Raw genomic sequence first — 14,477 nt, 5'->3', positions numbered from 1 at the left:
AACATCTCTTTCATAGATATGTATATGATACATGCTATTTTAAATAGAAAGGTGGAATGATTAATGAATTGTATGTGTATGAATTTTATGCAAGATTTTATTAAGATATGTTTTATATGAGATTGTATTTATGAAGATTTTAAGTGTTTAAAGACTAATTGGTCCAAATAAACTTTTGTCTGAACTGAACAGGGTCTATGTGAAGATGAGGGGTACCATTAAAGGGTGGTGGCAAGACCGAACTGGCCGGACCAAGCATCAGGCATTTCCCTGGGAGGCTGTAAAGGTGGGGGGGAGGTTAGTTACTGGGAGCTGGCACTGCAAAGTTCCTTGTATATCCAGCAGTTTTCAGCCAACAATGAAAACGGCCTCACTTATATTCAGAAGTGGTTCACCTGTGTCTGGTGACTAATGTACCTGCTGGAGCGAGATGGGAGTTTTGACTCATCTAAGGTAGCACATAGGGTTAATATGCCTGTGGCAAACAATGTGCACCATGCATATCAAAGAACAATATTTTAAGTGCAGAGCTCAGTGCCTTTGGTAACTGAGATTCTTTTGTTATTGTGCAGTCCATAAGTTACATATGTATTCTAGTACAGTGAGCTATGAACTGCCATCAAAGGGCTGCATGCAAGCTGCATGGTACAGGTTACAACGTTATGTTTCCTGCCCAGTCTTTCATTATCTTGATATTGCTAAAAAAAGGTTTGTTAGGGTAGAAATACATTCTTATCATTAATTGTCTCTGTATGTGTGTGTGATGTAAAGTGCTCCGACATCATATAGTGGTATGAAAAGGGCTATAAAATAAATGAAATACATGTGAGAGAGGGGCTGTGAAGAGATGAGAGGCACTTTTGGAGGGTGATAGTGAGGGAAACATTGAAGAGCACCCTTCAAAGATTACCGTATCATGGTGCAGAGTAAGGTCAACATTTACTGTGCTTGTGAAGCTAACCATTGATATATAATGACAACTGTGTTGTGAAATGCACCATGCTTTCCCAAATTTTCTCGGGGGTGCAAAAACAAAGGCTGAAAGCTGTCAGTTTGTTTGTAACACAACAACAACATTTAAATATCTGTAAATAAACTGTGCAACAGTTTCTAAAGATATCAGTAGTTTTGAAACCACAAATGGGCCACTTGTTTGTAATTAAGAAATGTGCTGGAAACAGAATTTTAATAGGATCAAAACAATCAAGACACTTTACTGGGTGGTGTTCAATTGATACATATTTGCTGAAACCACATTTCCACACATTAGTATTAGTGCGCTATATAGATTTATCAGTAAAACGGCATGATGGCATTTTGCTTCCATTTCAATAGAATATGTTTTGTATGTAAAAGACAGGGCCTACTTCTGCCCTACAATAATGCCTCAACAGCGTACACAGTTTCTAGTCTGTAGCACACTTCTGTGCATCAATGAGAATCTGCAGTTTACAGCTCATGAAAATGAAACGCCCCAATCAGTATACTATTTCCAATATACAGCTAAAATAGGGAGGGCTGATATATGGCTAGCCAGGGAATTATATAGTAATGTCAAATCCTATCTAACCACTCTGACCCACAATAATACCATAACACTCAGCAGTGTGCAGCCAATTATAGCTCATGCAGGCTGGTTAACAACTCCTTTTTCCTGCTTAATGCTCTTACCCTCATACAAGACCTCCCAGCTATGGGTCTTTTCCATCACTCACTACTATACCAGCTTCTATACCAGTCATCACCACCTGAACAGAAAGGGAATGCTTGAAGAGATCTGACACATTAAGCTGGTCACTCGGAGGACTGCACTCTAGTCCAGCATTGCAGGTTCCAATTAGCTGCATCCTATGGGTGCCGCTTTACATCGCATAATGTCTATCCGAGCAGATCTTCCCAACCATTTCTGTCACCCAACATGCCTGGCTGGACCATGAATTGTAAACAAAATATCATACTGTACAACCCAGTGCAGTAACCATATAAAATAGATTATTATCATATGAAATACCACAAAAAGACCCGCACAGTTGCTCAAAGCTGCATGCATACTGAAAAGCCATGAAGTGCGCGATTGTTTCACCCTAATATAATCTTTTTTTGACTTGTACTTAAGTGTTTGTCTATTTACTTACTTATTTACGAATATGCAACCTTCTCTGATGAGTCTGTAAAACTTACCTTTTGTCCCTAAGTTTTGTCCTGAATTTTGATCCCATGTCCTGAAATTTTGTCCTGAATATTGACCCTATGTCCTGAATTTTTACACTCACCATCCTGAATTTGCACCCATGCCAGTTGGTCACCCTAGAAGGGACTGATTCTCATAGGATTTCTAAACATTGACTGATCCAAACACCACTAGTTTGAGAACCAAGTTAATACGAGGTCCAGTCCCCACAGGGTGATTAGGTATTTTACAGCAAGAGTTTTTAAAACATAAATGTGCATAAACATTTAGTCTGGTCCTCTGATTAACGTATCCCATTACCAAAGTGCACGTGGAGTTTAGAACAGTAAATATACACTTCATTACTGTCATGGCTGGTCCTCTTAAATATAGGTATGGCAGCACTCAATAGGCCACATGGCACCTGTTCTACGAGCAAAAAAAGATGCAGTAGTGCTTAAGCCCTGATACAGTTCCGTAGCGTTGAAGGCAGCACACAGGATGTGCGCTGGTGTGTAATTTGTTTTTTTTTGTCAATCGATCTGGTCACGCTCTACTTTCAATGGTCCCACCGCCCCAGGGCCACTTACAACAAGAATACAATCAAAACAAAAGGAGCGTGTAATTCGTAAGTGTTTCAAAAGCAAAATGCTATCTAGTTGTAATGTTACACATAAAGAAAGTCTTCAGGGAGTCGCGTATAGTTTTCTCAATTTTCTTGTTTTTATTGAAAAGTCCATAGATCTGTCAAAATTAATCAATACAATCCAGCCAATGCGTTTCGTCCTCATTGGACATCATCAAGGCTCTTTGTTTTACAATGATCGTAAGTTTTGTTTCATCAATTAAACTGAGAAAATGTGGTCGTACATCCCAGTGCTCATTTGCTGCCCGCCGCGTTTCCCGCTCGCTCGTTTACTGGATCTGCTGGTCTGCTTAGTCTCGCCAAATCTTGCAAAATCTTTACAGAATTTTGTCAAATGTCACATCATTATGCATATAAAGTGAAATGGCGGTTTTCGAGCATTTCTGTTTTTTTTTGTGGTATGGATTACTTAGTGTACAAATGTCAGGCGAGATATTGGTAGGAGACAGGGAAGAAAAGAAAATGTAGCTCAGAACATCCTTTCTGTTTGAACCTGTCTACTGCAAGTGAAAATCACATTAAATCTTGCAACACAAAACTTTGAGAAATGTACCACCTTTGCATTTCTTCTTTATCGCTTGATACATTTCCGTATATAGCTATTCAAATGATATATAATCTGAAATGTGAGTGATCCGGCATACCTGGACGGCATATTTAATTGATTAATGATGTACAACTTTTTCATTTCTGTGTCCATTTCTACATAGCTCAACTCTTACCACTGGGCCTGGCAGAAAGCTTTACAGATAGCAGCCTATGACACCAGGATCTCAGAAATACATTTAACAATGAAAGTATAGCAACAATAGAATTGTAATGCTAAGTACATGCTACCTGGTAAACAAAAGCTATGTAAGACAGGGAGTACATGGGGTGCGAAGCCAATATTATGGCAATAGATAGAATCAGGGCTTAACTTGTGATGTAGCAGAAACTGCATCTTATTTGTAGGGGTGCATTATAATCACACAAGTAGAGCGCACCAGCATATAATCCTTTGTCGTGTTAACATGAAGTTTTAGAATCATTTATGTATTTATTTTTTTATTGTTATTTGCTTATAACAGTGCTGATTACAAACAACACATGTAGTTTTCAGATCATACATTATACAAGGTGGTGCATTAGAGGGAACAGAATGTAGATGTTTTTGTTTCTTCAACTTTCTCAACGTGCACTTCTCTACAGCTGCTAATAATATGTCCATGTGGCTCCATGACAGTGTGTGTGTATTAGTCACTCAAGTCTGGGTCGGATTCCTCAGGTGGGGGGCGGAAATGTTTCCTTGAAATGAGTTCCATTTCCCCCACACCTGCACCCATTTTAAGGGACACCCTCTACGAATAAATACCACTTTTTCCGCTATCATTGCCCTGTCTAGATCACAACACCACTGCTGGTGTGAGGGGACAGTTGGCGCTCCCCAATGTTGAGCGATGTTCTGTTTGGCCGTTGTGATACCCAGAGTCGCCCAGTCCTGTGCTGGGTGGTTAAGGTCGGTGGACTCCCATACATTGAGAAGGCACCTCCGTGGTTCAGGAGGGACTTTGAAGCCACATACCGAGTGATTGTGGCCATGACAGCCCCCCAGTCTTGTGTGATTTTGGGACAGTCCCACAGTGTGTGGTAAAAAGTGCCTGCTAACCCACAGCCCCGCAGACATAGAGGTGTTTCAGTCCTCCCCATTTTGTGAAGTGTTGCTCTGGTGTAGTATATTCTGTGCAGTATTTTCAGTTGCACCAGTTGGAGTCTGAAGGGGATTGCCACTTCACGAGGGGATGCTAGTGCCTCCTGCCAGTCTTGTTCGTCCATTGCCCCAAGCTCAGCATGCCACTTTTCTCTAAGGTTGTGTGTGGGATCTTTCTGATTGTTTATCAGTTTACGGTATGTAAGAGAGATTGCTTTTTTGGTTAGGCAGTCTGTCAGTAATCGGTCTTCGAGCAGCAAGGACTCAGGGAGATCAGTTCCCTGAGGTATGGCTCTTGTAAGTGCGTGTTTGATTTGTAGGTATCGGTATTGCTCCGTCTCGGCCATCTGGTATGTCACTTGTAACTAAGCAAATGTAACCAACCCCCCCTTCTTCCACAGGTCCCCCACACTAGGTATACCTATAAGATTCCATCGGGTGAATCCTATTGCGAAGCATGCCCAATCTTGGGGTGTCCCAAAGTGGTCTGTGTTGTGTAAGCACTCCCTCCCACCCAAGTGCTCGAAGTGCTGTGAACCAGATGTGCACTGTGTGCGCTGTGGGGCCAATCAGTGTGTGTTTCCGAGCTTTATTATATAGTGCACCCAGGATTCCATCTGTGCCAAGGGTGTGTCTATCCAGGCGTAGTGCTGGTTCCTCCTATGGGGCGTGAAGCCAGTGGTTAACCACTATGAGCTGGGAGGCCAAGTAGTATAGTTGAATGTTGGGCAAGCCAATTCCTCCATCGTACCAGCCACTTACAAGCTTGCACATTGCTATGCGGGGGGGCTTCCCCTCCCAGAGGAGGTGGCCCACCTCCGCCTCAATTGACTTGAAATAGGAGTGGGAAACAGGGATTGGCGTGTTTTGTAGAGCGTATAAAAACATGGGAAGAGCATGGGTCGCTCAGCCCAGGAGCGTCAGAGGTATGGAGTGCCAGTGTTTCACGTCACTACGGAGTCTCCTCAGGGGTGGTAGTAGGTTACGCTCGTAAAATTGTGTGGGTTCCGATGTGATATGTATGCCCAAATATTTGAACCCATCTTTTGCGATCTCTATTGTGACACCTCTGGGCAGGCGTGGGGGGGGGGGGGACCCTTAAGAATGTATAGGACCGACTTCGCCCAGTTAATCGTGTATCCTGAAACTCTGCCGTATGACTCGCAGATGTCTAACAAGCAAGAGATCGACCGTCTGGGTGATGCCTTACATAACAAAATGTCGTCGGCAGAGAGGGAAATGTGGTCCTCCCACCCCTCCATCCACCGCAGTCCACATATTACAGGATTCGCCCTTATCCACGCTGCCAACAGCTCGAGCACCAGAGCAAATAAGAGCCCTGCCTGGTCCCGCGCCCCAGGGGAAAGTCGTCAGATACTCGCCCGTTGACCACTACATGTGCCATTGGCTGCGTATACAGGAGCTGAACCAAGGCTCAAAATTTGGGGCTAAAACCAAAATGTTGTAGCACCGCAAATAGAAAGGGTCATTCCACCCGATCAAAGGCCATACTGGTGTCTAATGAGAGTATGACCACCTCTCTGCAGGCTGGATGGCTAATAACTGCCTTCAACTGAATGCCAGTAAATCTGAGGTGCTGTTATTTGGGAAAGACCGAGACCTGTAGTCCGAGTAGTGTTGGCCAGACAGCCTTAAACAGGCCCCAGTGCCTAAAGAGGCAGTTAAGAACCTGGGGGTCTAGATCGATAGCGGACTCACGTTTGATACACAAGCTAAAGCCGTGGAAGGGACATGTTTTGGCCTACTGCGCGTCCTGAAGCCTATACTTGGCTTCTTCCCCCCTAGGGTGCGCCAGACCATCATCCAGGCGACAATTCTGTCCAGACTGGATTATGGCAATTCATTGTATCTTGGGGCCAATAAGTCTTGCGTTCAGCGTTTGCAGAGGATCCAGAATGCTGCGGCACGCATTCTGGTGACACTACCGAGATCTGCTTCTGTCTCCCATGTCCTGCCCAAGTTACATTGGCTGCCTGTTGAGAAACTAATCCAATTTAAAACTCTGTGTGTTTCGCATAAGATCCTCACTCAACAGGCTCCCCTGGGTCTGTCCAAGTTGCTTCAGCTTTATGTGCCTCGGCGGCCTCTTAGATCGGCCAATCGGGCCTTAGTAAGTGTCCCTTGTGTTGTGAGAGCAAAAGCTGGGCTGGGGGCCACTCGTTCCGTTGTCTTGCAGCGCAACTCTGGAATCTGCTTCCTGTTTCGATCAGAGAGATCCAGAGTCATCTGGTTTTCCGAAAAGCTATCAAGACCTGGCTTTTCCCTACTTTTGCATAACTTCCCTCCCGCTAGCCACCCTCATTGTCTTTGGTCGCGCTGGGACGCCCCATCGCTGGGGCAGCTATGCGCTATACAAGTCCGACAAATAAATAAATAATTCTTGGATAGTCGGTATGTTAGCCATCACGCCGTGAAGTCTTCTCAGGTTAATCGCCGTATTCCGGCCCGGCATAAAACCGGATTGGTCGGGGTGCATAAGGGTCACGAGATATGGCTGAAGCCTGGTCACCAGTGCTTTCACCAGTATTTTCGCTTCTGCGTTGAGGAGCGAAATTGGGCGGTAGGAGGTGCATTCCTGTGGGGGTTTACCCGGTTTTGGAATCGCCACAAGCGTTGCTACTCTCTAATCTCTAGTGAGTGTTCCCTCTTCTAGGCTGGTCTCATACATCCTCAACAGGTGTGGCACCAGTGTATCTGCTTCTTTTTTGTAAAGCTCGACGGGAATACCGTTGGGGCCTAGTGCCTTACCCGGTTGGAGCCCTCTAATGGCTGCAGTGATTTCATCAACTGTGAGAGCTGCCTCTAGTGGTTGTACCTCTTGAGGCGCTAGCTTGGGCAGACGTATATCTCTAAGAAAGGCCAAATTCTCCTCTACGGTTGCTGTTGCATTGGGGGTGTAAATTGTCTCGTAATAGTGTGCAAATGCTGTGACTATGTTATGTGGGTCCGCTATTGTCTCCCCATCGGCCAATTGCAGTTGTGCTACCCAGGGACTGGCCCGCTCCTTTTTATCTAGCCAGGTAAGGAGTTTGCCGGCCTTGTCTCCCACTTCATAGATAGTGTGTTGTGTTTTCGTTACTCTGGCCTTAGCTTCTTCCCACACCTGGTCCCTGTATGATTGTTTTGCAAGGTTTAATATGTGGGTCGTTTCGTCATTTGGGTCTCCTGCATGCGCGTTCTCCGCCTGGCTCACCGCCTGTTCAAGTTCTTCTACCTGCTGTGCCTTGTCTCGCTTATGTGACGTGATGAATGAAATAGCCTGTCCGCGCAGGACTGTCTTATATGCTTCCCATAGGGTGACGGGAGAGGTCACCGTGTGTACATTTTCTTGAAAATAGAGCCCTGAGCTGTTGTGCAGGCCTTTCCATATGATTGGGTCTTTCAGGTACCCAGGATATATGGGGTATGTGCGTCTCCTCCCAGTGTGGTGTGATGTATACATCAGTGACACAGGGGAATGGTCTGATATGCCTCTGGGGAGGTGTGAGATCTCTAGTACTCTCTCTAGGCTTGTTGGGGAGGTGAGGATGTAGTCTATCCTAGAAATGCTGTTGTGTGCACCTGAGTGGTAAGTGTACTGATGTGCCTTGGGGTAGCGTGTGCACCAAACATCCACCAGCTCAAGCGCATCCAGGAATTCTCGTAGGTGTGGAGAAGATGTCCCCTGGTCTCTCGTGGGTGTCTGTCCCATGTGGCATCAAGTGTAGCAATAAAGTCGCCCCCCATGATCAATTCCCCTTGAGGGAGTGAAAGCAGGAATTTACCAAGGGCTGGGAGGGCCAGATTGTGAAGTGCAGGAGAAATATATACAGAGACTAGGTTGTTTGCTCGCCCTTCTCACTGAGAGGAGAGCGCTGCGAAGCGCCCCTGATTGTCTGTCTGAGTTCCTTGTATCACCAGTGGGCAACTTTTTCAGATCAATAGCCCTACTCCCCTGGATCCCGATGTAAATTCAGAGTGTGCCGCCATCTTGAAGCCCCATCTGTCCAAAGCTTTAGTGGCTGTCCCCACCAGATGTGTTTCTTGTAAAAAGGCCACTGAGGGAGCGTGTGTCTTGAGATGTTGCAGTACCAGTCCCCTCTTTATCTTGTCACAAAGGCCATTTACATTCCAGGATATTACAGTACGAGGGGGACTGCAGCGTGTGTGTGTACTCTGGCTGTGACTGTGCCAAGTCAGGAACTATGTCCCCTGGGGCACAGGAACGATTGTTGGACATTGGAGCTGTTCTTGCGGTATATCATTGCCCATATGCCTAACCTTGAAGTGTACTATATCAGCATTTGGTGTTCTAACATAAACGAATTGAGAATTACAAACTTAAGCATAAACTGAACCCCTCCCCCCACCCCCTCCCTGCTCCCCTGCTAGACGGATTTCCAATTACCCGCCACCCCAACTGTGCAGCGTGCTTTAGTCCCATAAAGAGTACTTTCATGTGGGGGGGAGACATCCGGAGAGCACTTTGAACATCTCCTTGCTCAAAGACATTTTTGTAGAGTTAGTTTGTTACAGTAAGTATGGCATCGGGTATCGAATGTAGTGTCCCCACTCGTGACCCAGATGAGGCCGACGTAGTTTGGCTGAACCATTCGGTGCAGTCCCTGCTATGACGCTAAGTCTTAGCTGTAGGCTTCAAGAAGGCTCCCCTTTTTTGATCTTGAGATTCAGCTGCTGGACGCCATCGGTTTTCATTTTTCTGTCTCCATCTGTGGTTGGTCTTCTTCACTACCTGTATTTCTCGAGTCTTGCGATGTCGCCCAGAGTGGACGACGCTGTTGTTGTCTACCATCCCGCCTCAACCCACCGGCCTGGCGCCAGCCTTCCAGCCAGTCATGGGCCTCCTCAGGTATGCCAAAAAACCAAGTCTTCCCATCCGCCACCACTCATAGCTTTGCCGGGAACAGCATTGAGTAGGTGAGTTCCCTGCGTCTGAGTTCCTTTTTAACTTCGAGGAAACTTCTTCTTTGCTTGGTGACCGCCGCCGTGTAGTCTGGAAAAAATGAGACCACTGAGTCCTCTATGCACAATCGTGGAGCCACCCTTGCTGTCTGTAGGATGGCGCCTCGATCGAGAAAGTTAAAAATACGAGCAAAAATTGTTCTGGGGGGGGGGCCCGGGCTTGGGTCTACCCCCTGGCACTCTGTGAGCTCTCTCTACTGAGAAGAGTCCCTTCAGTTGGAGCTGGGTCTTGATGAGCTCTTCAATGTATAGGTCCATTGCAGGCCCTCCTTTGGACTCCGAAACGTCCGTGATTCGTACGTTGGTGCGCCAGGACCTGCCTTCTTGCTCGTCGAGCTTCGCCGCCATTAGTCTGTTTACCGCTTCCAATTGGTGGACTTTCCATTGCAGGGTGGTGGTGTCTTTCGTGAGTGTCTCCATTACATTTTCGACCTCAGTCACTCTCGAAGCCATTTTTTGAAGGTCTGCGCGGAGGAACGAGACGTCCGTTGAGATCGACCCTACTGTCGTTTGGACATTGGTGAGGGCGGACATTATATCTTGCAGCGTGACCTCGGGCTGGCCCTCAGGTGTTGAGCTAGATTCTGTGGGGGAATTTTGGTCGGCTGCGTCTGAAATGTCTTTTGTGTAGGCATATTTGTCCAACTTGACCTGTTGGGTCGTGCTCTGGCCCCGGTCCCCCATCTTTATCTGTTCACTGGGGCGGTGTTGTGTCCGGTCCATGTATGGGGCAGTACTCACTGCTGCCTGCTGTGTGACTGAGCGCCACTCGCGGCCTGTCGGGTTTCCTGCCCCGCAGTGAGGGAGGTTGTGGTGGTCAGTGCCAACTCGGGCCCCGGGTCTGTTCCGACGTTGCCGCAGCGGTCTTTGCGTCTGACAACATTCAGGGCCTCAGCCAACCCATCCGGAGCCCCGAGTAGTTGCTGTGGGGTATGGTCAGTCTCCGTGCATCACTGATTCTGTGCATTACAAAATCGCTGCAGCCAGTGGTCGACCAGTGATGGCATGGTACCCGGGGTCCTAGGCCGCTCCGCGCCCACGTGCATGCCGGGGCTGCTCACCCAGCCCGTGCGTATTGCTGCAGCGTACTGTTGGGGGTCAGGACTCACGGGGTAGGGATGACGCTACTCCCCTTCTGTCCCTGGTACCTCTCTGCGTGGAGTATGGTGGCTCACATGTCGGTGATGCTTGGGCGCAGGTCAGCCTCACTTTCCTGTTCGCTGCCTCGGATCTTCATGCGGGCCCCACACAGTCCTTTCAGTTCCTGGGTGGGCGTGAAGGGCGAGGCTGATGGGTTGTTCCCCTGCCTGTCCACCCGGTGCCGTTCGTCTCCCGCCTTTGTGTATGGCCGCGCCGACTCGGACTCTCCGTTGCTGGGCCGTCGTTTTACGCAAGGCCCCTGCTTCAGTCACGGCTGCAGGCCGCTCCGCGCTCCCGCAGACCGCTCCGTGCTCCCGTCTCTCGATGTCCGCAGAAGCTGTATTACGGGTCCCGCGTGGGGTCAAATGGTGTGTTGAGTGTTCCAGTGCCTGAATTCTGCCTTTGGGGTCCAATTTTGCTCAGATTATTGGGCGGATTTTACGGGGATTTCTCAGTGCTTGCTGGAGCTCCTCTAGGCTGCGGCCATCACGCTCGGCTGCTAGCCACGCCCCGAAGTTTTAGAATCTTGAAATGTAATAACGTGAAACGTGATGTATTTGGGCCACTAAATATTAACTTGAAGAATTAAGGTAGAAAGTAAATGTAACTAGCAGAAACATGAATAATTTGCATTGAGCAACTGACAATCATTAATTTAATAAATGTGTTTATTAATGTGTCATTTTTTTTCCATGTAGGCAGGAATATTAACTGAACTTGCCTTACTTTCTTATGCAATTCGTTAAGCTCATATGCCATTTCCTTATGATAGCTGAATTTGTAGGCCTGAAATGTAATTTTGCTGGAAGCTCTCGCTTTAGAACTAACAGTTTGAATTTCATGTGTGCTGTGGATTTTGTTCTTTCTCACATTTTGTAGGTGGAAGAAGTGCCCTTGTTAGCTAGAATAATGTCTTTGTTTTATCAGTCAGGCAAGGAGAGAAGGAGATACATCATAAGCGAAAGCCAATAAAGGAAATTATTGTGTTTCCACAACGGAGAGGGCCTGGGAATCAAGGTCAACATGTTACAGTTTAGGAACATCGCTATCCTGTGGAAAATGACCTATGTGATCATGTTCAAAGCAGATGGCGTGACCTGCAAGGACTATTGGGAAAAATACCTGTAATAGCGCAATGTTAGAGTAGGGAAAGTGCCCACTTCTTCTCTGCCTTTGGAGAAAGTGCATCTTAGAATGAGCTCTGTCCCGATAGCTTTATGCTATCCGACCCATCGATGGTGGAGAGACTTCTTAGGAAGACTCCACATGTTGACACCTTTTATTCCTTTCCCACGAAGATGCTTAATTAGAGATGTTATGTTAGTGCTGGAGTAGAGATAGATTGATGCTTTATTTTCAACAAACCTCGATGCAGGGAAATTTGGACTCATACTTTCTGATACTCTGCATCTTATTTCTTGAGTTAATTATTTTTTGCATGTTGCATTGCCTCAACTTTATTGACAGAATTGGCTTTATGCTGATTCGCTTGTATTTTTACACTCTCGTTTTGAGGTGTCTCTATGTCCAGTTATTTTTGGCTTTGTAATAAACTAATTAACCTTACGTACTTGTCGGTGGTTACTTACTATGTGTGCAGAGAAACTCCTGTTGAATTGAGTGGCATTAAAAGTGACTTTCTCCCCTCTACACTTACAAGCTGATAAAAACAATCATTGGATTATGATTTTAGAGTAGGTCCAGAACTTATGGGTCTGTCCCTTTCACTTGCAAAAGAATGAGTGCAGGTGCCCAGGGCTCTGTTCAGAAGCCTGTGGTCAGTGCAAGTCAATCAATCAATCAGGATTTCTAAAGCACGGCTAATCAGCCGATAGGGTATCCATGCGCTTGCAGGCCTCGAAGATTATTCAAACATCCAGGCCCTGAGAGCCACTTGGAATCCCAGAAGTGAAGTGATAGTCCGGAGGTGTGTCGGAGACTGTTCCAGGTCTTTGTTCTGATGTGGGAGAAGGAGCATCCTTCACTTCTTCTTCTGTAGATGTGGGGAGTAAAGGCAAGTCAAAGGGAGGCAGAGTGTAGACTTCTCGATGGTTGGTGGACATTCAGGTGGTGGTTAATGTAGGTGAGTCCTTGGTTGTGAGGAGCTTTGTGTGCGCGAGTCAGCAGCTTGAATTGGCATCTGAATGTTGGTGCACCGAATACCACGGATGCGCAGTTCCAAATCCACCTCCAGCCCCTATACTCCACTTCCAGAAATTCCCCTGTCCATTTAACTCACTCTTGCAGGTTCCTGCTTTCTTCCTTTGTGATTGTTTTTCTTCGGTCTTACTCTTCCTCCATCTTTCTGTTTTGTGTGATTTTCCCTCCCCTCCTCTCGTAAATGTCTGATGTGGAAAGGTAAGTGTCGGTTTTCAAAAATGAGTGCGGATTTCTCCCCCCCCGGCACCCACCGTCTCAACTTAAGCACTGTGTAAAATGGTATGGTCTAAAGAGAAGAAAATTTGACATTTATCAGGTGTTGAGTTAGAAATGGAGAGGGGATGGAAGGGTTAAAGATTAGATGTGAGCAGAATAATAGTATTCAATTTTGAAAGAAATGGCATAAGGTTTTCTTCCCATCTTAAGTCCTTAGAGAGAGAATTTCACAAGGGAGGAGCATCACCAGAAAATCATTTGGCCACAGCAGAGTGGGATTTGGATATTTTAATTCTAGTTGATGAAATCTCTGCCTCCGAGGTTCTTCGTATTATAATATGTTTAGGGTGGAGTAAAGTCATGCAGGTTGTTGTTTGAGGGATTTGAAGGTTAAGCAAGGAAACTTGAACTTAATTGTTGCCGCTAGGCACAGGCACCGAAGTACTCTACACTGCGATTTTGTGGTGATTCTTTTCAGAGCTAAAGTTAAGCTTTACCGCTGCGTGTAGTAGAGCTTACTGGAGTATAATGGAAATTTGAAGAGGTTCTAGGGAATATTGCGTTCAATAATCAATTTTGAAGATCACAATGGCATACATTGTAGTACAGAAAAGTGTGTAATGTAGGAGAGTTTTTTAGAGGAGTTGTTTAAATTTGAAAATGATGTTTCCCTATGATTTTATACTATTCTTGATGTGTACTTTCAAGTAGAGGTTTGAGTTGGTCCAAAAACCAAGAGATCCAACTTCTACTGGGAGAATAACCATCAATTTTAAGTCTGGTAAGCCAGTCTGTATTGAACATTGGGTGCTACAAGCAATAACAAGGAATTCTGTCTTTTGTGGGTATTAGCTTGAGGAACGTTGAAGACATCCGTTTTTAATGATGACTAGGCAAGGTTTCAGATTAAGTATGTTGGCCAAAGGGGCAGGCTTCCTGTAAAATTCATCGTATTCTGGTTAGTGTCAAACTGGGATGGACAAACATGATTTCTCCATCATGACTCTCAATGGTTCCATGCATGAATTCATCAATGTTGGGCCCACTTTGCATCCTTAAGCGACTCCCACTGTGTGACAGGCAGAGTAGGTATTTCTCATTAAATTCAACCGCAGTTGCTGATGATTTATATGAACCAACTGAGAAAAGTGTCCATGAATCCCATGCAATATTTGAGGATTTCAATGGGCCTCTGATCAATTGTGTCAGAAGCTGCTGGGGAGAGGTCAGGTGGACAAGAAGGAAACTTCACCAATGCCCAGCATGTTAGGATATTATGTAAGGTGTTGTTGGTAGTACCTACAGTGCTGTAGATTTTGTGGCTTGGATTCGGATTAGTAAACTGTGAGTATGATGCAAACATACCAAAATGTGCCCCATGATTGGACTACGATTGAGGATTTGAGGACTTTGTGGTTAGCAGACTCTGTACAAGAATGAATGTGATAACATATGACATCACAACATTAAAG

Source organism: Triturus cristatus, chromosome 2_1 (assembly GCF_964204655.1).
Source record: "Triturus cristatus chromosome 2_1, aTriCri1.1, whole genome shotgun sequence".
In the NCBI taxonomy this organism is placed as follows: domain Eukaryota; kingdom Metazoa; phylum Chordata; class Amphibia; order Caudata; family Salamandridae; genus Triturus; species Triturus cristatus.
The sequence above is the reverse complement of the archived record's forward strand: the minus strand, read 5'-3'. Positions refer to the sequence as shown.